This window comes from Scyliorhinus torazame, chromosome 3, assembly GCF_047496885.1.
Source record: "Scyliorhinus torazame isolate Kashiwa2021f chromosome 3, sScyTor2.1, whole genome shotgun sequence".
NCBI classification, from domain to species: domain Eukaryota; kingdom Metazoa; phylum Chordata; class Chondrichthyes; order Carcharhiniformes; family Scyliorhinidae; genus Scyliorhinus; species Scyliorhinus torazame.
This window is the reverse complement of record NC_092709.1, coordinates 198,609,456-198,633,546: the sequence shown is the minus strand read 5'-3', so window position 1 is coordinate 198,633,546 and position 24,091 is coordinate 198,609,456. Positions and strand designations below refer to the sequence as shown.

The 24,091-nt window shown below is 44.3% G+C and overlaps 1 protein-coding gene across 7 annotated transcripts in view; it reads left to right on the top strand.

Annotated features, from left to right (window-relative positions):
• The window catches only part of corin (corin, serine peptidase), a 420,139-nt gene that overhangs the window by 148,567 nt on the left and 247,481 nt on the right, over nucleotides 1-24,091 (top strand). The window lies entirely within an intron of this gene.

Below are 24,091 nucleotides of genomic sequence, written 5' to 3'. Positions count from 1 at the left end.
GATAGAGGCCCTTCCTGCTGCCAATGTAACCCTGCAGCTATCATGCACACTCCAAACTCACCTGGTGCTATCTAGCATGTGGACAATAACCCGGCTACCTCCCAGGGCAAGCTATCTGGTGTGACTATATGCTCAGGGAGGCTGAGCAGACCAAACTCATGTGGGAGCGCCGGAAAGGCACTCCCACATGAGTACAGGCATAGCATGTCAGAGCAGTGGAGTACTTAAGTAATAACGTGTTTAAGTTACTACCTGCGTCCTCATTCCCACACAACCATACAACATTACAGGTACAAAATAAAAGCAAATTACTGCAGATGCTAGAATCAGACACGAAAGAGAAAATGCTGGAAAAGCTCAGCAAGCCTAGCAGCATCTGTTGGGAGAGAAAAGAACTAACGTTTCGAGTCCGATGACTCTTTGACCTATGCTTTGACAAAGAGTCATCTGACTCGAAACGTTAGCTCGTTTCTCTCCCTGCAGATGCTGCCAGACTTGCTGAGATTTTCCAGCATTTTCTCTTTCATTACAGGTACAAATATGTGGTCAGAAGCTTGTCTTGGGGTCAGATGTGTGTGGTAGTTGGCAAGACTGTTAGACTGTTGCCATGGAGATGGTGGAGTCAGTAGTAGGGAATAGAGTTTGAGTGGAGATCAGAAATAATTGATTCAGTCTTCTGTTTCTAAGGGCCCACAAAATAGGAGGTAGCAGATATATCTGAAAGAAGTAGCCTACAATCTACATGGAGGTTATCTATGAAATATATTGGGTTCTTAAAGGAAAACCAGAATATTCAGGCACAAAACTAAATATGCTGGTCACTACAGCCCTGCCAACACATTGATCTATCATCAGATGTATCCATCTTCGGTTTCTACAGTCAATAATTAGAAGTTTTCTTTAAATTGAGCAAAACTGAACTCTTGTTTTCCAATTAAAGTTTAAACTATGGAAAATTTGTTCCATATATTTATTCAAGGTCAAACATTACTAGATAATTTATCAAAGTAAATATAGTGAAGTTTTATGAAATGCTTTCACTTGTCTTTCATGCCATTTATTCTCTTACTCGTGTTTTTGTATTGAAAAATCTGCCCATTAAGATATAATTATGTTCTCTGCCACTATTTACTAAATGTTGCTTTAGTTACATGACTTTGATGAAGGAATGTAGGAACCTTCAAATGACGATATTTTCTGTTTTCATATACTCCCCTGTTTCACAACTACCAGCGCTCCACTAACCATGGATTAATTTTCCCAGGACATCTGACCTATGCTACGGCACATTAATCTGGTATATTCTGCCAGTCCCATGCAAAATCAATCCCCAAGCAGGATTTCTAAAAACAAAAACTCAGTCTGATCATGTGAGGATTTTTAATTCTTTACGGACTAGATTTTCTTCTGTGTATAAAGTTTAACAAAGAAATAATGTGAATATATTGCTGAGCAAGAAATAAAAACAGGGCTTTTCTTTCTTTACACCTATTCACCATCAATCTATTTTTAAAGGTTAGCCTCAGAAACAAAAGAAATGCTTTTTAAGGATTTATCAAAATACAATTAAAGAAAACAGTTTTACTTAGGATGGTAAAATATGGGGTGATCAATGATTTAAGACCACATAGATACCAAAGTAACTCATAGAGTCAGATGCAAAAGGCATAACTCTGACCATTAGGCAGGATCTACTAACAAAGGAAGTTAGACGTCATCAGCCATCTAGTCTGGAGAAAATGCCTGCTCAAGGGTTCCAGGCCTTGGCTTGTGAAATGTTTGTATGTTCCACAGAAACTGAATGATACTAAAGAATGTAGTTATTGTAGGGAAATAGTTTAATGATTGTTTTAGTTTAGTTTACACACAATCAAAGTTTATTAATCAATCAACCTAATAGTGTAATCTTTTTAAACTATTACCAATGGATGATTTTAATATTTGATATCCTGTGACTCTGCATAGCTTCATGTTGATAGAGAAAGGCATCATGGGATTTTTAAACAAGCACAGAGGTAACATACTAGTGAGTTAATTACAGCTCAACTGTCGAAGAGGCCCCTGTTGTACAGAGGATTATGAACCTCTGGCCATGCAATATCAGTCTATCTTTCACTGTTGACTCCTCTCTTAAAGCAAAAATGTGCAGAGCTCATGGGGAAGCTCTTTTGCTGTTGCAAGCCAGCCCTTCATGATGATGCCATGAAGTTGCTTGCACGTGTGGTCTGTTTGCAGGGTAGCTTTGAGTTCTTCTGTTCCTCATGATGACAGCACTTGGGTTTTCATGAAAGTTCCAGCAGGCAAAGACAAGAGCGAGGAGTTCTTTCTCGATAGGGTACAGCACGTTTCAGTGTCAGCGAGGTTCCTCAATGCAAAGGCCACTGGTCCGCCATTCTGGATGCCCACTGCTCAAAAACCGTGCTGACAACACGACAGCTTTTCGGACATCAAAGTATTGTAACATTGGGGGAACTGAAAACAAGTTCTTGAGTCTGTTGAGCACACTCCTGCTAGCATTATTCCACATCCTGGTGGAGACGTTGGATTAGGGGTGCAGCCACTTCACTGTCGCAAGAACTTTGATAGGTAATTTGTCATGCCGAGGAAATGCTGCAGCGCTTGTTTGTCATCAGGAATGGACATCTGCCGTATAGCCATTGTCTTGTCTGGGCCGGGCTTCACACCATCGACAGTCAGCAGGTGGCCTACATAGGACCCCTCAATGACTCTGAACTTACAAACGTGAAAAAGAAGGTTGAACTTCAAATAAATAGTTCTGATTCTGTTGAGGACTAACACAGACTTTTATTATGCTGCTCCACTGTGTGTTCCCAAATTAGGATGTCATCAACAATGGTTTCACAAGGTTGCCCTGCAAAGAGCTATTCAACGGATCTTTGGAAGACCTCACTGCCAGTGGAAATACCATAGGGCATTCTCAGGAATCTGTATCTGACTACCAGAGACATGAAAGTTGTAAGCTTTGAGAATTCTTCATTGAATAGGATTTTCCAAAATCTACATTTTGCATCGAAGATACCGAAGACCTTGGCCGGAATTTGCCGTTCCCTGCCACTGCGATCAGGAATCCTGATCAGGCGGAAAATGGAGCATTTGCATCTATTTCAATTTGATTAATAGACTGGAAGCCTGATTCACCACCCCCAGTTATGCATCGATCCCCATAGCGGGAAATCATATGGGTGTGCTCTGGTGCAAGTTTTCCCAAGCGTGACTCTGAGGAGATGGACCCCAATGTGGGTCAAGGGATAACTGATGTGCCACCCAAGGTCCATACCACAATGCCAATCCTGCCGCCCCTCAACTGACGAGTCGGGGCATACTCCCCACCCGCCCCACCACCGCATCCCACCCCATCATAACGTGCTTTCTGCTGTGAAAACGAAGTGAAACCACATAGCTGCTTTTGATGTGGTGGGCAGCTTTCAATCATAGTGAGAGTGTTTATAAACATTGTGGATATCATCAAAGCAGGGTACTTGCGATACATTCAAACGTGAAGGGGAAGATAGATCAACTATCCACCAAGCAACTGTCTCTGGAGTAATAAAACTATCAATCACTGGAAATGCAATGTATTGCTGTTTGAAATTGAATGGAGGATTTTCATTTCAAAGGCTGTCAAGGGATTTGAAGCCCTTTGATGTAGACTTGGCTTTCAAGGAAGCCTCTGACACATGCTGCTTTAAGCATTTTTGTTTGAAGCAGTAGATGCTAGGGAAGGTGAGTGAAAAGGCAATGATTTTTCACTCTACTGCCTGGACTGCTCTTCAGCTTTCAGACAAGGGTGACTTCTGGGGATCTCTATTGGGGGTTCTGGTTGGGGGAGTCTGATTGGGGAGGCCTGATGGGGAGCTGGGGGTTTCCGGTCCCCTCGTGTGCACGCAGCGGAGATGTGACCCTTTATCCCTGTTGTGGAGCTGGGGGGGGGGGGGCAGAGAGGGGGAGGATGCCCCTACTTGTCAGGGGGAAGGGGGGCAGGGTTTGCATTGTGGGCGGGAAGGCGACTTGCTGCCGGTACTTGGTATCGGGCTGCCTGATCAAAATGGCGGCTTGATACTGGGATCCTGACGGAATTCGGGGATCTTTTCCTCCATGCATAAATTACATGGTAAAAGGGAGAGACTCACATACTGGATCCCGCTCAGCCCCGCTCCTAGTGCCAGCAGAGACCAGTAGCGATTTTCTGCTGGCACTTAGGCTCCAAAACCCAGAATCCTGGTCCTTAGCTTTAGGGCATAGAATCCCCCCAGTGTTGAAGGAAGCCATTCGACCCTCTGAAACAGCTCACTCCCCGTTCCCTATCTCCGTAACCCCACCTAACCTGCACCTCCCTGGACACTAAGGCCCAAATTATCATGGCCAATCCACCTAACCTGTCCATCTTTGGACTGTGGCAGGAAATTGGAGTACCCGGAGGAAATCCACGTGACACTGGGAGAATGTGCAAACACCACACAGCCAGTCACCCGAGATGGGAATTGAACCCGGGTCCCTGGAACTGTGAGGCAGCAGTGCTAACCACATGCTAATGTGCTGCCCTGACTGGCATAACCTGTTTAACCATCATCATTGGATGGTGAGGTTTCAGAAGTGCTTTGTTATGTTGAACTTGGTCGATGCAGATTCTGACTGCCATCTTCCTTCACTGTAGCTACCTTTGTAGACACCCATTCCTTGGCTTCACTTATAGGGGTTATAATACTCAGTTCTGTCGTCCGCCTATTACCTTCTGTTTAATGGCAAGGGATACTCTTCATGGATCACAGACACTGAGTGCCATTGAATCATCCAGTTGCATGTGATAGACAACAGGCAGTTCCCCAATAACATCACAGTCAAACAGGTCTCTATATTCCTGCATCTCAGATGCTTGTTGCTGTGAGGTGTGCATATCCAGCCCAAGGTGGATTGATCCTAGTGTAATACTGTCAGAGAGACCCAGCAGTGGTTTAACATCCTGATCGACTATGTGAGACTGGAATTTGCCCCACATGCAGTCCAAGTGTCTTCTGTGCATATGCTCTGTCCACCATTTGGAACATGGTTCACATTGTTGGTTGAATCGAGTGAAGCAGCAGTTTCAACAAAACATTGGCCCAAAACTTTCGGAAGCCATGGGTTGCCCATTCTGAAAGGGGAAAATGCCCACCTTACTGCGCTCAGATATCGCGACAAACATTCCTCTTCAAAATGCAGCCTCGGGCCTCCAGTCGACCTGCGCAGGCTCCAGCGCGATGCAGGAAGAGTGTAGCCCCACCCCCTTATGATGCAACCAGCTTGGGAACACCCATAGAGGGCAGGCATTTAAACTACAGATTTATGGTGAAGACAACAGGCAACATATTTAACAAGTGTTTTAAAGATATGTAGAAGTTTTTTTTAAAAATGTTTTTGCTCTTTTATACAGGCATTGCTGTTGTTTCTGATTCTTTTACAGTTATTTTTAATTTTGTTTATGATTATAGATGATTATTTATAAGTGAAGATAGGTTTGTTTTTTGTTTTAATAACAAATTATAATTTTATGTGTGACATGCTTAAATTTAGATTATGGTCACAAGATTTTAAAAGCACCCCAGGGCTTTTTGCTGTCACTGCCCTTGTAGCATCTGATATTTTTTTGATTTCTGTTTATAGAATCATAGAATCACTGCAGTGCAGAAGAAAGCCATTCGGCCCATCGAGTCTGCACTGATGCTTCGAAAAAGCACCCTACACAGGCCCATTCCCCTGCCCTATCCCTGTAAACCTACCTAACTGTTGGATATTAAGGAACAATTAAGCAAGGCCAGTCTGCCTAACTTGCACATCTTTGGACTGTGGGAGGAAACCAAAGTACCCAGAGGAAACAGCGGGGCCACGGTGGTACACCACTGCCTCATAGCGCCAAGGACCCGGGTTCAAATCCGGCCCTGGGTGACTCTGTGGAGTTTATATGCTCTCCCAGTGTCTGCTTGGGTTTCCTCCGGGTGCTCTGATTTCCTCCCACAATACAAAGAATGCAGTATAGGTGGACTGGCCATGCTAAATTGCCCCTTAGTGTCCAGGGATGTAAAGGTTAGTTTCCTGGGATAGGCTGGGGGTGTGGGCCTAGGTAGGGTGCTCTTTCAGAGGGTCGGTGCAGACTCTCGGCCGAATGATCTCCTTCTGCACTGTAGGAAATCTCTGGTTCTATTCCATGGTTCTAGAAAACCCAAGCAGACACGGGGAGAATATACAAACACCACAGTCACTCGAGGTCCGAATTGAACAGGGGTCCCTGGTGTTGTAAGGCAGCAATGCTAACCAGTGTGTTACTTGTATTATTATGTTTCTGCCTTGTTTACTTCAATTATCTTATTCATATCTAATTATCTCATAATTAAATGTTGTGTTTGATGTTTAAGGAAGACATTTATAGAAGCGTGTAAAGTTTAATGGATAATATTCGCAAGAATAATTTTATAAATACAAAAATTTTAAACCAGTTCGAGTTAACATTAAGTTAAATGTTATCAGCTGAACAATGACATAAAACTATCTTAACTTTTACAAATTTCTTGCAATAAAATGCATTTTCTCACTTAAACACAGCAGTCAAGAAAATATATGTTTCCACATAAACACAACGATTCTGTATATTTGTAAGGCGGAGGGCAGGGAAGAGGGTTAAGGGGAGGGAGGGCTGGGGAGAGAAGATGGGGCAAGGGGAAGGAGGGGAGGGAAAAATGGAGGGAGGGTTTTGATATATCAATTGTTAATTTTACAAGCTCAATGTCCGAAAGCAGCAGCTGCCAGGTGATCTTAAATGGCCCATTCATCACCATGGAAATGATACCTGACTCTTCTCTAATGATCCCTCCCCATATGTCGACGCCTCAAAAGTGTGAAGCATGACTACAGAGTTTGAATCTCTACTGGATTGTGCAATACCTGTCAGAGAAATAGTTCACATTCGCTTACAGGAGGCTTGCATATGTCAATTAAGGCATTAAACTTTGTTAAAGCATTTTAAGTAATCACTGATGCTTGTTAAGATGAACATGAGCACAGGGCTAAATCGCTGGCTTTTAAAGCAGACCAAGGCAGGCAAGCAGCACGGTTCAATTCCTGTACCAGCCTCCCCGAACAGGCGCCGGAATGTGGTGACTAGGGGCTTTTCACAGTAACTTCATTTGAAGCCTATTTGTGACAATAAGCGATTTTCATTTTATTTCATTTGATTTCATTCATTTCATTATATCAGGGAGACTCTTACACAATACAGCTTAAAATACATTGCAAAATCCAAATGTACTTTAGCTCTGAATCTGCTGGGAGGGCAGGCGTGCTAACATTAGTGTCCTTGAAGGAGTCAATAGCACCAGTATCAATGCCATTATCATCCTAAACCAACTCCACTGGACCACCCATATGCTTAGGATGTCAGAGTCCCGACTGTCAAAGCAAATCTTCACCCAGCTCAAGGAAGGATCCTGAGCACGAGAAGGACAAAGAAAGCTCTTCAAAAACACCTTCAAGGCTTATCTCAAGAAATGGAATATAGATGTCAATGCCTGGGACACCTTTGTTCAGAAGAGCTCTACTTGGAGGAACCTCCTGATGGAAGGGATTCTTTGAGAACACCCAAAGGCAAGAGGAGGCCCGGTAAAGGAGCCTGAGAAAGGAATGCCCATGACTTAGCGACCAAGGACCGATCCCACCTTTTTATACATGTTTGTAATTTTGGTAGATACATGTTTGTAATAATATAAAATTTTTTTTAAAAAGGACCGATCCCACCTTTTGGAAACTCCTGCCAAGTGAGTGATTGAAGATGTGGCTCTTCGATCGGGTTCATCAGCCATGCAAGGCCCCACTGAACCCATGACCTGTAACACTGACAAACATGTCCATTAGTGAGTGATCACCGCATTCTATCCAATCTAGTTCCTTTAATAGAATAACATCCTCATGACAAACCAGAGTTTTAAAAAAAATTATTTCAGCATCTGTGACTCCAAAATCACTTTATACAGTAAAGTACCTTTTTTAATGGAATTAGCAGCCTCATGACAATCCAAAGTTTAAAAAAGTATATTTCCTTCCTTTCACTTTATTTGCATTTTAAACATATTTATAAATGCTAAACACTAATAATAAAAAACATTAACCAAGCAAACAAATATCCCCTGCCTCAGCTCGATAATCCTGGACCAAGGAAAAACAAAATGCAAACAAAAAGGTGTAAAAACCTACCTAACATCGTGGCAAGTCGACCAAGTTAGCGCTGCCCCAGATTTTTCATTCAGCAGGTCCAGCTGTTTAAAAGAAAAGCCAGCCAGGAATTTGAAAGCCGCACGCTTTCAGCGCACTTTTCCATGCATCCACACTTCTGGGTTGTTGCACTGCACACACGCAGTGGTCCAGCGACTTAAGTTGGGGATCCTACATGAAGTTACGGGCCATTGCGTTTTGCCCCAGTATCAATTTTGACTTTCAGTTTGACATTGTTGTGAGCAATGGAATTGTGTCTTTGAAGACCAACACTTTCACAGTAAAATTATTCCAGGGGCCCAAGGTTTTTGTTTTATCTCCAGCTCATTCACTTGGTTTACATGCTGAGCTTTGGGAAGATAGCTAGCTGCAGCATGTCTTGTGACAGCAGCTGGGTGATGTGGCTTTGATCTAAAGCAATTGGTAAAGTGATTCCATTTATCACAGTTATTACAGGAATTGTTAAATGCAAAGCACGTGCTTCTATTTTGTGGGTGCTGGCCGCTGCAGTTTGAGAGGTTTTATGCCAAAAAGACTTCAGCTTCTCTTAGTTCTTTTGTGCTCCCCTCGGACTGTTCATTCAACATGCAAATATTAATAGCAGGCTCCCATGTTTTTTTCACAGAGCGGCTGTTTGCACACATTGCGGCAGTGTATTCCACATGCTTCATGGTCTCTAATATGTTTGTCAGTGAGAGTACCAAATTCACACATTTTTGCCAGAATCTTCGGTGTTGAGACGTATTGGTTCATTGAGTTTCTGGCTAGCAGTGTTTAAAGCATGCCTTTTGGTACAATCTCAGTTCATGTTACTACTGGACAGGAAGGTCCCAGAATGGAACCTCGCTCAAAAGAGTGTAACTTTTATTTTATTTTAGAAATCACAAATGAGCAGAGCCAAAGGGCTGCCAAAAAGCTTTTAACAACAAAAAGATTATTAAGCATGAAAAGATTGACAATACTCCTTCACTCCCACTTATCTTCACAAATATACACTGATTTAACGGATAACACAGGTTACAAAATATATCTCGTGCTATGATGTTCTCAGTAAATATACAGTCCCTACAACCCAACAGGTTAACCGTGGTCAGATCCCATACTGAAACCAAGTGGTAAATGTCACCCAATCGGACTTCTGTGAATTTCTCCTCAAATTCCCCTGGATGATTGTCACACAAATGTTTCCAAGCTCCACTCTCTTAAAGATATACTTGAGAATCTTGGAACAATGTTTTCTCTCAGTTGTTTTAGCAAGAATCCACCTTCAGTAATCTTTTGCCTTGAATATCAGGTGCATTCAAGCTCCCATACAAACTCACAGGTACTCAGTCCCCAATAGAATATTATTGTCTCAAAAACTGGAAATAAGGACACTTTTGGTTACTTCGGCTATCCAACTTTCCTATATCAAATTTTACCCAGACTGCCCTTTCCAGTTCTGTCTTTAACTTCAGCCAGCAGCTCATATTCCAGTTCCTGTTTTTACTTCAATCTTCCTGGAAACTTCTCTTCATTCTCCAGTTTCTAAAACTAATTGCCTTTTGGTCTCTGGACTTAGTTTCTTACTCATTACTCTATGATATGGCTTCCCTGCTTCTTTCAGAACTGAGAACTATTCATGCTCTAGCTTCCTAGCTATGAATTCAGTTGAATTACAATCACAAGGCCTGCCTTTCCTAAAGTAGCCCCTGGTGCTAAGCAATATCTTATTCTTTCTCCAAGATTGTGTTTACTTTTCACATTGTAAACTCTCTCAAAAGAGTGCAGAAAATTGCTTGAACTGAAACCAAAATCCCCCACACATGTAAAAACATTTGTTCAACATGGATCTAAGGGACAGCACGGTGGCACAGTGGTTAGCACTGCTGCCTCACGGCGCCAAGGACCCGGGTGCGATTTTAGTCCCTGGTCACTGTCCGTGTGGAGTTTGCACATTCTCCCCCTGTCTGCGTGTTTTCACCCCCACAACTCAAAGATGTGCAGAGTAGGTGGATTAGCCACACTAAATTGCCCCTTAATTGGAAAAAAAAGAAAAAGGATATTTTAAATTTTTAAAAAAGAAAAGAAAACAAAATGTGAATCTAACTAGAGTTTTACACTTTCCTACACAGGAACACTAAATTAAATGCACTTACATCTGTACCTTATTTCTAAAATCCAATAATACAAACATAGATCATTTAAAACGAAATCTGCTTCCTGACACTATCTAAGATTACATTTTTTACAGGCATACAGATTTCTTCAAATTTCTTTAGTAGTACCCCGGGATCCACTTTGTCTTCCTCCTGGAACAGGAAATATTCTGATTTCTCTATCGTCTCTGGGATCGTCAGCTTCAGCAATGTGTAGGCTTAGGCTTTCTTTGACTTGTTGGACAGGCCGGCATAGCAGGAGACATGCCATTCTTTCTCAAACTCTTTCCAGTTGTCGGTGATATGCTCATCAAAAATAAGCGGTCGGTGCACCAGAGTCCTTGTGCCATCTTGACCAGCTCCTGACACCATGTAATGTTGTATGGTTGTGTAGGAATGAGCTCACAGGTAAGAGCTTAAACAGTTTAGCACTCTACTGCTGTGTCTCTTGTGATGCGTGAGTGTCCTTCTTGCGTCCTTCCCCACATCCCATATCACGACAGGTGCTCAGGTTCTTGGCAATATGTGAATGAAAGCACATTCTACAGTACCATCACTAAAAAAACCTATTTTCACCTATTGCTTGGCTTAACCCTTGTCTCAGATCATCTGCTGTTGAAACCTTCATTTGTACCTTTGTTACCTCTAGACTTGATTATCCCAATGCACTCCCGGCTCGTTTTCCACATTCTACTCTCCATAAACTTGAGGCCATCATAACTCTTCTGCTCCTGTCTTCATTTACATCGATCCAGTTCACCTATCACTCCTATGCTCACCGAACTCTACTGATGCCCAGTCAAGCAAGGTTTTGATTTTCAAATTGTCATTCTATGTTTTCAAATCCCTCCATCACTTCACCTCTCCCTATCTCTGTAATCTCCACCAAACCCTCCAAGACATCTGCATTTATCTAATTCTGGCTTCACGAACATCCTCGATTTTAACAAACTCCACCTAGACCTTAAGGTGTAGAATATCCTCTTTACACCTCTCTGCCTCTCTCTACCACTTTGCTTAGAGGAGACACTTCATAAACCTACCTCTTTAACTAAGCTTTTGGTCATGTAACCTAATATCTCCTTATTTTGCTTGGGGTTCTATTTAGTTTTACTGCATATACTCCTGTGAAGCTCCTTGGAATGTTTTACTATATTAAAGGTGCTATATAAAGATAACTTGTTAGTTAGTCAATACTATTAAAATTTGCATGTGTGATTGAAGTATTATTAGATTACATTATAGTTTAGTTCTGTGAAAATATTCTACCATACATTCAGGTCATTGCCGAGATGTTAGATTCTTGCTGGATTATGATTACAGGTAAGTAGGCACTCTTCTGTATCAACATTTTTATGTTGTGGCCTTATAGTTTTTCAATATGTAATATTAAATGTGATATTCTGTTCATTTGATTGTAAGTCCCTGTTTAGGAAGCTTGATTCAATCACAAATCTTCAGTAGAATAGTACTAATGAGTGCTAGGTGAAGCTTTGGTGCATGGCAGTCTGAATATGGCTGGAATCCTAAATAGTGGAAGTGAAGCTGGGTAACTGAAAATACACATCGTTGAATTCAGTTGGGTAGAATTTCATCTCCCTTTGAATTGTTGTAGTTGTGGTTGCACTCAATGGATCTTTGACTTCTTAAACCCAGGAAGAGGCTTAGGAATTTGAAGGCAATAAATAGTTCAGAGGAAGATGTTACACCTCCTTTTACTCCTGGAATTTTCAATTGCGGAATGCTTTGGAATCTGTGAGAACGTCTGTTTTTCACTGTTGCTCGTTGCTAGCCAGTATGAACTTTATTTTGTCTTTTGCCTTTGTCTATCTAATGCATGAAGTGTTTACGGATTTAATCAAATTGTTATAAATCATACATTCCTGGTTCCAGTTGCGTCTCCATTATCATGATGGATCTCAAGCCTGTGCACAGTTAAACTTCATGATGACTACTTTGCCAATCACACTGAGTTTTCAATAACAAGGATTGACTTCAACCTCAGTCATCTTTTGAAGTACAGTGGCCCACAATCCAGAAGACATGACTTTTTCATGTGAACTTGCAGATGATGCTCTCTCTCTGGAGAAATCAAGCATGTTGTACTGCAGCTAAAAAGATGTAACTGAGTACTCTCTCCAGTTGGCACGCTTGTGATGCCAGTTAAGAGATTGTACTGATGTATGTTTTTAAATTGTAAGTCCATCTATTGTGCTCTATGAACAACTTTTCAGTTGTTCTTTTTAACGAGTCTTGCTCATATTTAACCAAAGTTTCTTTATGTTAAATCTTAGATTAATGTTACATTTGCAACACTTGCATATATTCTAAGATTCTACTGCCAATCAAGGCGGATGTAACATTGCTATTTCGCTTGCAATGGTGATAACAACTGTTACAAGTCAAAACTTTATCCCTGCTATCATTCTTTTATTTCTTCTCCTTCCAAGCACTCTTTCCATTCATTTTATCCTCATATTATTTTGATTATTATAAGGGGTCATCCTTTTACCCATATTACGTGTAACTGAATCAGATGAGAAAATATGATTCAAATAAAGAGCTGTGGGCTGTAACTGTTGACCTGAAATGGTCTTTTTGATGTGGAACTTCATTTTCCAACACAATTCATTCACTTCCCTGCTGGAGTAGTTATAACCGAGGACACAATTGGAACGAGACATATTAAGAGTTAAGTAGTTATGGCTTAAAGTATACAGACACCGCCGTGGTTGTCATTTTGCTATTTACATGAGATAAGATTTGTTGTGGTAATAAATAGAATGTTTCATGTTTCCTATATGTTTTACTTTATACTATGGATGAGTTTCAAATGAAATTCTGAACTAAACCATTTCAGTTTTATTTGGAATAATTTGGATTTTTAATTAATTTAGCTATACTTATGCCTTTGTAATAAAATACTGCTATGAATAGACCAGCTATTATTACCCATTCTGCACATATAGAATCTCACTTGTCCAGGTCTTATGAATGGTAATAAAGTTTAAAATGGAAAATTCAGCCAGTTGTAGTTCAAATACTGCAAATCATTAAAGAGTTATGATTCACAAGGCAAAATATTCAGATAGCTTCAGCTCCACATCCTGACCTTAAGTTGACTGTATGCTTTAAAGATTACAGGATCAAGTTTCCACTTGTTTCCATTGGTTATGCCAGCACAATTAGCCGGAGTCAGCCAGACCAGGGTAAAAGATCAGAGAATTTGAAATGTAGGTTGCTCGGCCCAAAGCCACTTGGACTTTGTGTTCCTCCATCTTTGAGCCTGGTCCTAGATTTTTTTAAAAATCTTTTATTCTCCGTATTTTCAGCATTTTCATCAAACAAACAACAAAAGAAAAACAAACAAAATAACAACCTCAAAAAACAGCCCCATCAATATACAGTCTGATATATCCATTTGTACATTCCAAATATAAGTTAACAAGACAGAGAAAAAATAATCCCAACCTCCCCCTTCCCCGTGTTTAATGGCAAACAATTCCCGAAAGTGGAACAATCCCCATGAATTGTAGAACCCCTCCTTCGCCTTCCCTAAGCTCGAATTTCACCTTCACCAGGGTCAAGAATTCCAGTAGGTCCCCCCCCCCCCCCCCCCCCCCACCCCCCACCCCGCCCCGCCAAGCCGAGGCACAGAGTGGAGAAACTGAGCTCCACCCCAACAGGACCGGCCTCCGGTCAATCAGCGGGTGAAGGCTAAAACATCTGGCCCCGCACACGCCTGCACCTCGAGCCGGTCCGACACCCCAAAAATGGCTTCTAGAGGACTCCGTTCCAAGTCCACATGTAGTAACCCACGATGATTCAGTATACCTCCAACTTCAGGCAGGACCAAAACATTGTACATGGTTTGCGAGGCCCCTCCCACATCGCCCGCAACATCCTCCACCCCCTCAAAGAAGGCTCATCCTCGCTTTCGTGAGGTGCACCCTAAATACGACCTTCAGCTGTATCAGCCTCAACCTCGTGCATGAGGTTGAGGCATTCACCCTTCGAAGCACCTCACACCAAAGACCTTTTTTAAAACATTTTTAAAATTCTCTTTTTCACATTTTCTCCCAAATTTACACCCAACAGTAAACAATAATTAGTAACGAATGTAATGTCGATCCCCATATCAATAATAACGATCCCATCCTCACACCAAACCCCCAGACATTAGCCCGCATGTTAACATAAACAAATGACAAAGAGGAATCAGGATTCACCCATAGTCCCCATTAACACATACAGTCGCCCCTTCCCCCAATCCTCCCAGACCCCACCCCATGTTCGATGTGATCCAATTCTCGAAAGTGCAAAATAATTAACGCCCATGAATTATAGAATCTCCCCATCCTTCTCCTCAGTTCAAATTTGACCTTTTCAAGCGTCAAGAATTTCAGTAGGTCCACCCACCATGCCAGGGCACAGGATGGAGAGGTTGATCTCCACCCTAACAGGATCCGTCTTCAGGTGATCAACGAGGCGAAGGCTACAACATCTGCCTCCGCTCCCGTTTCCAACCCTGGCTGGTCGGACACCCCGAATATGGCCTCCCGAGGGCCCAGGTCCAGTTTCACGTGCACCACTTTAGAGATTACCCGAAAAACCTCCTTCCAGTAATCCTCCAGCTTTGGACAGGACCAAAACATATGAATGTGGTTTGCGGGCACCCCCCCGCAATGTTCACATACATCTTCTACCCCCTCAAAGAGCCGGCTCATCTTCGCCCTTGCAAGGTGCGCTCTATAACCCCGTTCAGCTGTATTAGCCCCAACCCCGCACACAAGGTGGAGGCGTTCAATCTTCGGAGCACCTCACACCAGAACCCCTCCCCCATACCCTCTCCCAACTCTTCATCCCACTGTGCCTTGATCCCTTCTAGCAGCACCTTCTCCTCCAAAATAGCCCGTAAATCGCTGATACTACCTCCTTCTCCAGTCCCCCTGTCGTCAGCCTCCTCCGGCAATGTGGAAGCACGCTCTACTGGGAAGCTCTGTATCTCCTTTCTGGCAAAGTCTCGAACCTGCAGGTATCTAAATATTTCCCACTGCTCCAGCCCAAACTTCACTCCCAGCTCCTTCAATCTTGCACTACGACCCCCAAGAAACAAATCTTTCAGTGTCCTAATTCCTTTCTCCTCCCATCTCCAAAAATTTCCATCCCACTTTCCTGGCTCAAATTTATGGTTCCCCCGAATCGGCATTACCTTGCCCCCAACCCGAAGTGCTGTTGAAACTGCCTCCAAATTCTCAACAAAGTTATTACTACCAGACTCCCTGAGTATCTTCCTGGGGTCGTCGGGAGCGGCACTGTTTCTAGCGCCTTCAATCCCGACCCCCTACCCAAACTCTCCTCCATTCTGACACATTGGGAGTCAACCCCTCTGACCCAGCTCCGTACCTTCTCCACATTCGCCGCTCAGTAATAATACATCAGGTTCGGGAGACCCAAACCCCTGCCTGCCTTCCTCTCTGTAGTTGCACCTTTTTAATTCTGGCCACCTTCCCTCCCCATATAAACGAGGTAATCATCCCTTCAATCTCTCTTAAAAAATGTCTTTGGCAGGAAAGTCGGCAGGCATTGAAAAATAAACAGGAATCGCGGCAGCACATTCATTTTAAGCGCCTGTACCCGACCCGCCAGTGACAGAGGGAGACCATCCCACCTTGCCAGATCAACTTTCACTCTCCCCACCAAACTAGTGATGTTGTACCTGCGAAGCCTCCCCCACTCCCGGGCAACCTGCACCCCCAGGTATCTAAAGTGAGTCCCTGCCTTACGGAGTGGCAACCCCCCCATCCCTGCCCCCACCGCTGGCCAAGACACCACAAAATATTAACTCTTGTCTAGATCTAATTTGTACCCTGAGAAAGATCCAAACATCCGCAGCAACTCCAGTATTCTCCCTATTGACACACTTTGTTCCGACACGTATAATAACAAGTCATCGGCATATAAGGACACCCTATGCTCTATCCACCCCCCCCCCCCCCCGGCACTATCCCTTTCCATACCCCCCAAACTTGTTAATGTGGTGGCCAATGGCTCAATCGCGAGTGCAAACAGCAGGGGGGATATCGGACATCCCTACCTAGTCCCACGATGGAGCGGAAAGTATTCTGAGCTGATGTTATTTGTGCAGATGCTGGCCCTCGGCTCCTAATATAATAGCTTTACCCAGCCCACAAATCTGGGTCTAATTCCAAACTGCTCTAGAACTGCCATCAAGTACCCCCATTCACTAAAGACCTTCTTCTATTACCTCCCCCAACTCTTCTTCCTACTTGGCCTCAATCACTTCCATGGACACCCTGACCTCTTCCCGAATCTTCCCGTAAATCGCTGACACCACCCCCTTCTCCAATCCCTTTGCCATTAGTACCTTCTCCAACAACGAGAGGCTGGCACTATCGGGAAGCTCGTAAATTACTTCCTTGCAAAGTCTCGGACCTGCAGGTACCTAAACCCTTCCTCTTGCGCCATTCCATATTTCTCCCCCAGCTCCTCCAACCTCGCAAACCAGCCCCCCCTCCCCCCCGGTCCCCCCTCGGACCATGTCTTTTATTACCTTGATCCTCCTCTCCTCCCACCTCCGAAATCTCCCGGCCAACCTCCCCTGCTCAAACCTATGATTTCCCTCAATCGGCATCTCCCTTTACCCAGTGCTGCCTCCAAATCTTTAAAGTTGCCACCACCGCCGGACTCCCAGAGTACTTGCCCGGCACCATTGGAAGTGCCACCATTGCCACCGCCCTCAACCCCGACCCCTTACACAGACCTTCCTCGGGACTCCTCCCCCCCCCCCCCCCCCTCCCCAACGACCCAATCCCGCACCTTCTCCGCATTCGCCGTCCAGTAGTAATATAATAAATTTGGGAAGCCCCCACACCCCCTGCCTGCCGCCCTCTCTGTAGGACCACCTTCCTAACCCTAGCTACCTTACCCCCCCCCAAATGAACGAGATGACCAGTTTCTCCACTTCCCTCTAAAATGATTTGGGTGAAAAGATCGGCAGGCAATGGAACAAAAACAAAAATCGCGGCAGTACATTCATGTTAATCGCCTGCACTAGGCCAGCCAATGACAGATGGAGATTGTCCCACCTTGCCTAGTCGGCCTTTACCCTTCCCACCAAGCTAGTGAATTGTCATTCAATAAGGATATGGGCTATACGACCCATACTCCATCGGGTCCTTGTCCTTCTTTAACAACACAGAGAACGAAGCCCGTCCCAAAATTTGTGGTCCCCCCCCCCCCCCCCCCCACCCCCCCCCCACCCCCCGCCCATCGTCTCCTCAAACATTCCCACCATCAGCGCCGCCAACTTGTCTTTGAACTTCTTATAATATTCCACTGGGAACCCAACTGGCCCTGCCGCCTTCGCCGATTGCATCTTCCCGATTGCCTCCTTTACCTTCTGTTCCTCCATCGGCCCCTCCAGCCTAGCCCTAACCTCCTCCCCCAACCGTGGGTACTCCAACCCATCCAGGAACACCCTCATCCCTTGTTCCTCTCCCGGTGGCTCCGACATATATAGTTTCTCGTAAAACTGCTAAATAGCTTTATTGATCTGATCCAAAGCCACCATCAATTTCTCCATCCTATCCCGCACCTGCACTATCTCCCTCATCGTCGCCTCCCTCCGGAGCTGGCCTGCAAACAGGAATCCTTCTCTGCGTATTCATAAACTGGTCCCCCTCGCCCGCCTTAGTTGGCACACCGCCTTACCCGTAGACAACCAGTCAAAACTGGCTTGAAGCTCCTTCCTCCTATCCAGAAGGGTCGGATCTGCATCCCCCACATACATCCTGTCCACCTCCAACATTTCCTCTACCAACATTTGACGCTCCTCCTTCTCATTATCTAACTATGCCTTAAAAGAAATCACCAACCCCCTCACCTCACTTTGAGGGCCTCCCATACCACCGCCTGCGATACTTCCCCTGTACAGTTAAATACTACGTACTCATCAATCATTTTCTCGATCTTATCACAAACGCTTAAGATCGCAACAACCCCGCATCCATTCTCCACCTCAGTCTCTGGACCACCCATCTCTCCAGGACAAAATCCACCCAATGCAGCGCATGATCTGAGATCGCTATCGGCGAATACTCTGATCCCCTAATTCCAACCAGTAACGCCTTCCCTACTACAAAAAAGTCTACCCTCGAATATACTTTGTGAACCAGGGATAAGAACGAATACTCCTGCTCCCTCGGGTGCAAAAACCTCCAAGGGTCCTACTATTAGCTCGTGTGTGTCCAAGTCTGGGATGGCCGCCAACACCCTCCTCACAAACCTTGCATCGTCCCAGTTGGAGCCATATACACTCACCACTGCCACAAACCTCCCCCTAATGCCCCTGTTACAATCACATCTCTACCCCCCTGGTCCACCACCATCTTCTCGATCTGGAACCTCACCCTCTTGCCCACCAGCACTGCTACGACCCGAGCCCTACTATCAAAACCCGAATGGAATATCTAGCTCAACCAGCCCTTCCTAAGCCTCATTTGGTCCTTCACTCTCAGGTAGGTCTCTTGCAACACCACTTCATCGGCCTTTAAACTTTTTAAGTGCACAAAAGTGCACCTTCACCATCCTCAGAAACCCCTCACGTTCCACGCTATTATTCTGACTCGGGAGGGTGGGATTCTCCGCAATCGGCGCGATGTCCGCCGACCGACGCCAAAAACGGCGCTAATCAGTCCGGCATCGTGCGGACCCAAAGGTGCGGAATTCTCCGCATCTTGAGGGGCCGAGCCCTCACCTTGAGGGGCTAGGCCCGCGCTGGACTGATTTCCGCCCCGCCGGCTGGCGAGAAAGGCCTTTGGCGCCTCCCAGCTGGCGCGGAAATGACTTTGCCGTGCGACGCATGCACGGGAGTGTCAGCGGCCGCTCACGGCATCCCAGTGGAGGGGGTCTCTTCTGCCTCCGCCATAGTGAAGACCATGGCGAAGGGGGAAGGAAAAGAGTGCCCCCACGGCACAGGCCCGCCCGCGGATCGGTGGGTCCCGATCGCGGGCCAGGCCACCGTGCCCCCCCCCCCCCCGGGGCCAGATCGCCCCCCCCCCAGGACCCCGGAGCCCGCTCGCACCGCCTTGTCCCGCCGTTCGAAAGGTGGTTCGATCAGCGGCAGAACTTCGGCCCATCGCAGACCGGAGAATCGCCGGGGATGGGCCCGCCGACCGGTGCGGCACGATTCCCACCCTCGCTGAATCTCCAGTGGCGGAGAATTCGGGACACGGCAGGGGCGGGATTCACGCCGGCCCCCGGCGGGGGGTTGGAGAATCCCGCCCGGGGATCGGTCACCCCTCCTAGCCCTGCTATCCACCATCATCATAACTTTGGGCCTTGCCCGCCCCGACCCTTTGTTGCCATAGAACCCCTCTTCCTTCTCCGACCCAGAATCCCGCCTGCCACCAGTAGTCCGACCTTGGTTCTAGATTAATTTACCCAAACCAGTTACACACCCAGATTGTAAAACTGCTGATGGCACTTTTTTTTGGGAGGTCTTTCAAATTGTGGTGTCTTAGGCATACAGGTACCAATAGACATGTTTTAAACTCTTATTCATCAAAGAAAACAATTTACTGAGAAACTGTACCGGCTCTTGGAGCCCCCCCCATCCCCGTAACCAGTCTAACCTAAGGGCAATTTATCATGGCCAATCACCTAACTTGCACATCTTTGGACTGTGGGAGGAAACCGGAGCACCCGCAGGAAACCCAGGCAGGCAGGGGGAGAATGTGCAGACTCCGCACAGTGACCCAAGTCAGGAATCGGACCTGGGACCCTGGAGCTGTGAAGTAACTGTGCTAACCACTGTGCTACCGTGCCGGTATGTGATTGTGCGATTTAATTTTACTGGAATCTTGAAGCATAGCCTAACCAGCGCAATTTCATTGACACAGTTTGGGCCCAATTTCAGCAGAAAATTGAAGCTTTGCCCCTATGATTGTAAACTTAACTTCCTATAACTGACTGGATTGAATACTTTGAAAAAGTGTAGTTGATCCAATCAGTGCGCATGCAGGAATTGATTGTTGTAGAGACAGATGTCTGCTCATTTCAAAAGTGTTTTGCACTATCCATCAATGATTAAAAGGGATGGATTAGTCTGCATTTTTATTGAGGTTCACAGCAACACATTGTAACAGTTTTATTTTGTTCAGTTACCTGGTAACTTTCCATTGCCTCTCACATGATTGATTACTTTCTATTGAGAATATTTGGTGGGTAGATGAATAGTTGAAACTTGAATTATCAGATGGGGGTACATGGAAAGCTAAAGACAATAAGGTCACTAAAGGAAAATTAATGTACAAAATCCCTTCACTGAAACCTGTTGAACTGCCTGATGTGACTCAGAAGCCCCATGCTGGCATGCCTGTCTCTGCTGCATTTGCTGCAAAAGACAACATAACTCCGAGAAGGTGCAGGATTTGCCAGCTTTCCTTTTCTCAGGGCCATCTGCTCTGCCTGATAAACTTTTTGTTTCTGCTCATCTCTTCCAATGTCCTTCCAAACAGTCAACCTCTAGACGTCACAGCCATTGGCGATTGGCTCCCAGTTGTCTCAAAAAGGAGTCAATTCTTATTCTTAAACTGTGACCCCTAGTTCTAGCTTCCTCCCTAAGTGGAGACATCCTCCTGGTTTCTACACAATCCAGCCCCCACAGGGTCTTTTATGTTTCAATAGGATCCCCTCACATTCTTCTGAACTCCAATGGATGTAGGTCCGGCCTGATCAACCTTTCTTCATTGGATAAACCTTTCAGGCTGGGAATTAATTGATTGAACCTTCTCTGAACTGCTTCTAATGCCATTATAGCCAGGATCTTCCAGCCCGATCGCGTGAACAGCCAAATCGTGTTTCACGTTGACGTGAACATGTGACGCGATTGCTATCGCTTCCTGTCAGTGACGGAGCGAGTTTCCTGACGTTGAATGTCGGGAACGTCATTTGAATTAATTAGCATATAATTATTAGGCCCTTACTCCTGAAATATCCCCGCTTCGTCTGAAAAACCATCCATGTCGGTGTGAGGGCGAGAAGGATCCATTTATCCTGACCTGCTTCCTGTCAGTCAGCCAATCCTCAATCCAATCTCGTAGTCTGCCCTCAATCCCCTGTGATCTCACCTTCTGGATCAGTCTTTTATGCAGCACCTTGTCAAACGCCTTCTGGAAGTCTAGATACACCACAACCACAGGTTCCCCATTATCCACCTTGCTGGTTACGTCCTCAAAGAACTCAAGCAAGTTTGTCTCGCATGACTTACCCTTCATAAAACCATACTGACAAGGGTGGATTGAGCTTTGTCTTTCCAAATGTTCAGTCATATCCTCCTTAATGATTGAATCCAGCAACTTCCCCACCAACCGGTCTGTAGTTTCCTACTTTTTGCCTCTTTATTTTTGAATAGTTGTGTCATATTCATATGTTTCCAATCCACGAGGACTTCTCCAGAATCCAGGGAATTTTGAAATATCATAACCAATGTATCCACAATCTCTGCTGCCATCTTCTTTAATACCCCCAGGTCCCGGAGATTTATCTGCCTTTAGTCCCCTTAGTTTATTCAAAACCTTCTCCCTAGTGATAGTTATTGCACCAAATCCCTCTGCATTAACTGCAGGTTTGGAATTTTTTTATTATTCTCTACCGCAAAGGCAGAGGCAAAATATTGGTTCAGTGCCTCCGCCATCTCTCTGATCCCCATTATTACCTCACCAGTATGTTCCTATAAAGGGGCCACATTTACTTCAGCTATTTTCTTCCTCTTTACATACTTATAGAAACTTTTGGTATTAATGTTTATGTTTTTTGCTAGTTTCCTTTCATTGTTCATCATAGCCCTTTTGATTTTACTTTTAGTAGCCTTTTGCTGAACCTTAAAGTTCTCCCAATCCTCCAGATTACCACTAGCTTTTGCAGTATGGCATATGCCCTCATTTTTGCCTTTATGTTCTTTACTTCCTATTTTAGCCATGACAGAAGCAAATGCATCTAAAAACATATTTGTCAATTGATCATCATTCTTCTCATACAGTAGAAATTGTTATTTTTTGCCATATATCGGTCTTCTTGTGTAATGTCCTAATGCGTGCAAAACGAAAAGCTTCGACTTGTTTTCTTTTTCAGCAATATTTTAAGTTCTGTACTATCAAACGACTATTTAAAAACAGATGATTAAACTCGTCAGCTTATGTTTTGTCAAATGTAAGTCTTGTTTATACTTTGCAATAAAATATATGTATTTCAGGCATTTTTTAATACTTTTCTGCCAGCTTTCTCCCATTTTTTTCTTATTTTGAAGGTAACATCTTCTTGCTGGGGTACAGTTGCATAGGTTCCAGTTACCCTCTGACACTTGGACACTTTTTTCCATCTTATCCCGTGGCCTGGAGAGAATTGTAACACAGATCTCTGCGGCACCCCACTAGTCACTGCCTGCCAATCGGAAAAATATCTATTTGTTCCAACGTTTTGCTTCCTGCCTACTAATCAACTTTCTATTCATCTCAAGACACTACCCGCAATCCCATGCGCTTTAATTTTACATAGCAATCTGCTGTGTGAGACCTTGTCGAAAGCCTTCTGAAAGTATAAAGCACATTCACCGGGTCTCCCTGGTCAACTCTATTAGTTACATCTTCAAAGAATTTGTCAAGCATGATTTCCCTTCCATAAATCCGTGTTGACATTGTTTGATTATACCACTGGTTTCCAAACACTATGCTATGAAATCCTTGATAATGGACTGTCGCAGCTTCCCTACTACCGACGTTAGGTTTATTGGTCCATAGTCCGCTGTTTTCTCTCTACTTCCCTTTATGAATAACGGGCTTATATTAGCTACCCTCCAATTTGAAGGAACCATTCCAAAGTCCAAAGAATTTTGAAAATGACTACCAATGGATCTGCTATTTCTAAGTCCACTTCCTTAAGTACTCTGGGATGAAGATTATCAGGCCCTGGAGATTTAGTCACCTTCAATCCCATTAATTTCCCCAAAACTATTTCTCTACTAATACTGATTTCCTTCAGCTTCTCACTAATACTTGTGTTTCTCAGAACTTCTGGTACATTATTCATGTCTTCCTTTCTGAAGACATAAGCAAAGTAGGAATTTAGCTCCTCAGCCATTTCTTTGTTCCCTATTATGAATTTCCCCGTTTCTGACTGTAAGGGGCCTACATTCATTTTTGTCAATCATTTTCTCTTTACACATCTACAGAAACTTTCACAGTTAGTTTTTAGTTTAGTGTACTTTTATATTGTATTTTCCCCTTATTAACCAATCTCTTGGTCCACCTTTGCTGAATTTTAATCTGTTCCCAATCCTCAGATCTATTACCTTTCCTTGATAATTTGTGTGCTTCTTCTTTGAATCTAATTTAATTTCTAATTTCCCTTCTAAGCCAAGGTTTGGCCACAGTTTTGTTTCTATTCTTATGCCAAGTAGGAATAAACAACTATTGGAGTTCACCGATTTGTTCTTGAATGCCAGCCATTGCCTGTCTACTGTCCTTCCTTTCAGTAATGTTTCCCCGTCCGTCATAGCTGACTCATGCCCCATACCATCGTAGTTACCTTTATTGAGGTTCAGGATCCTGATCTCAGAATCAACAACCTCACTATCCACCTTGATAAAGAATTCTTTCATATTACGGTCACTC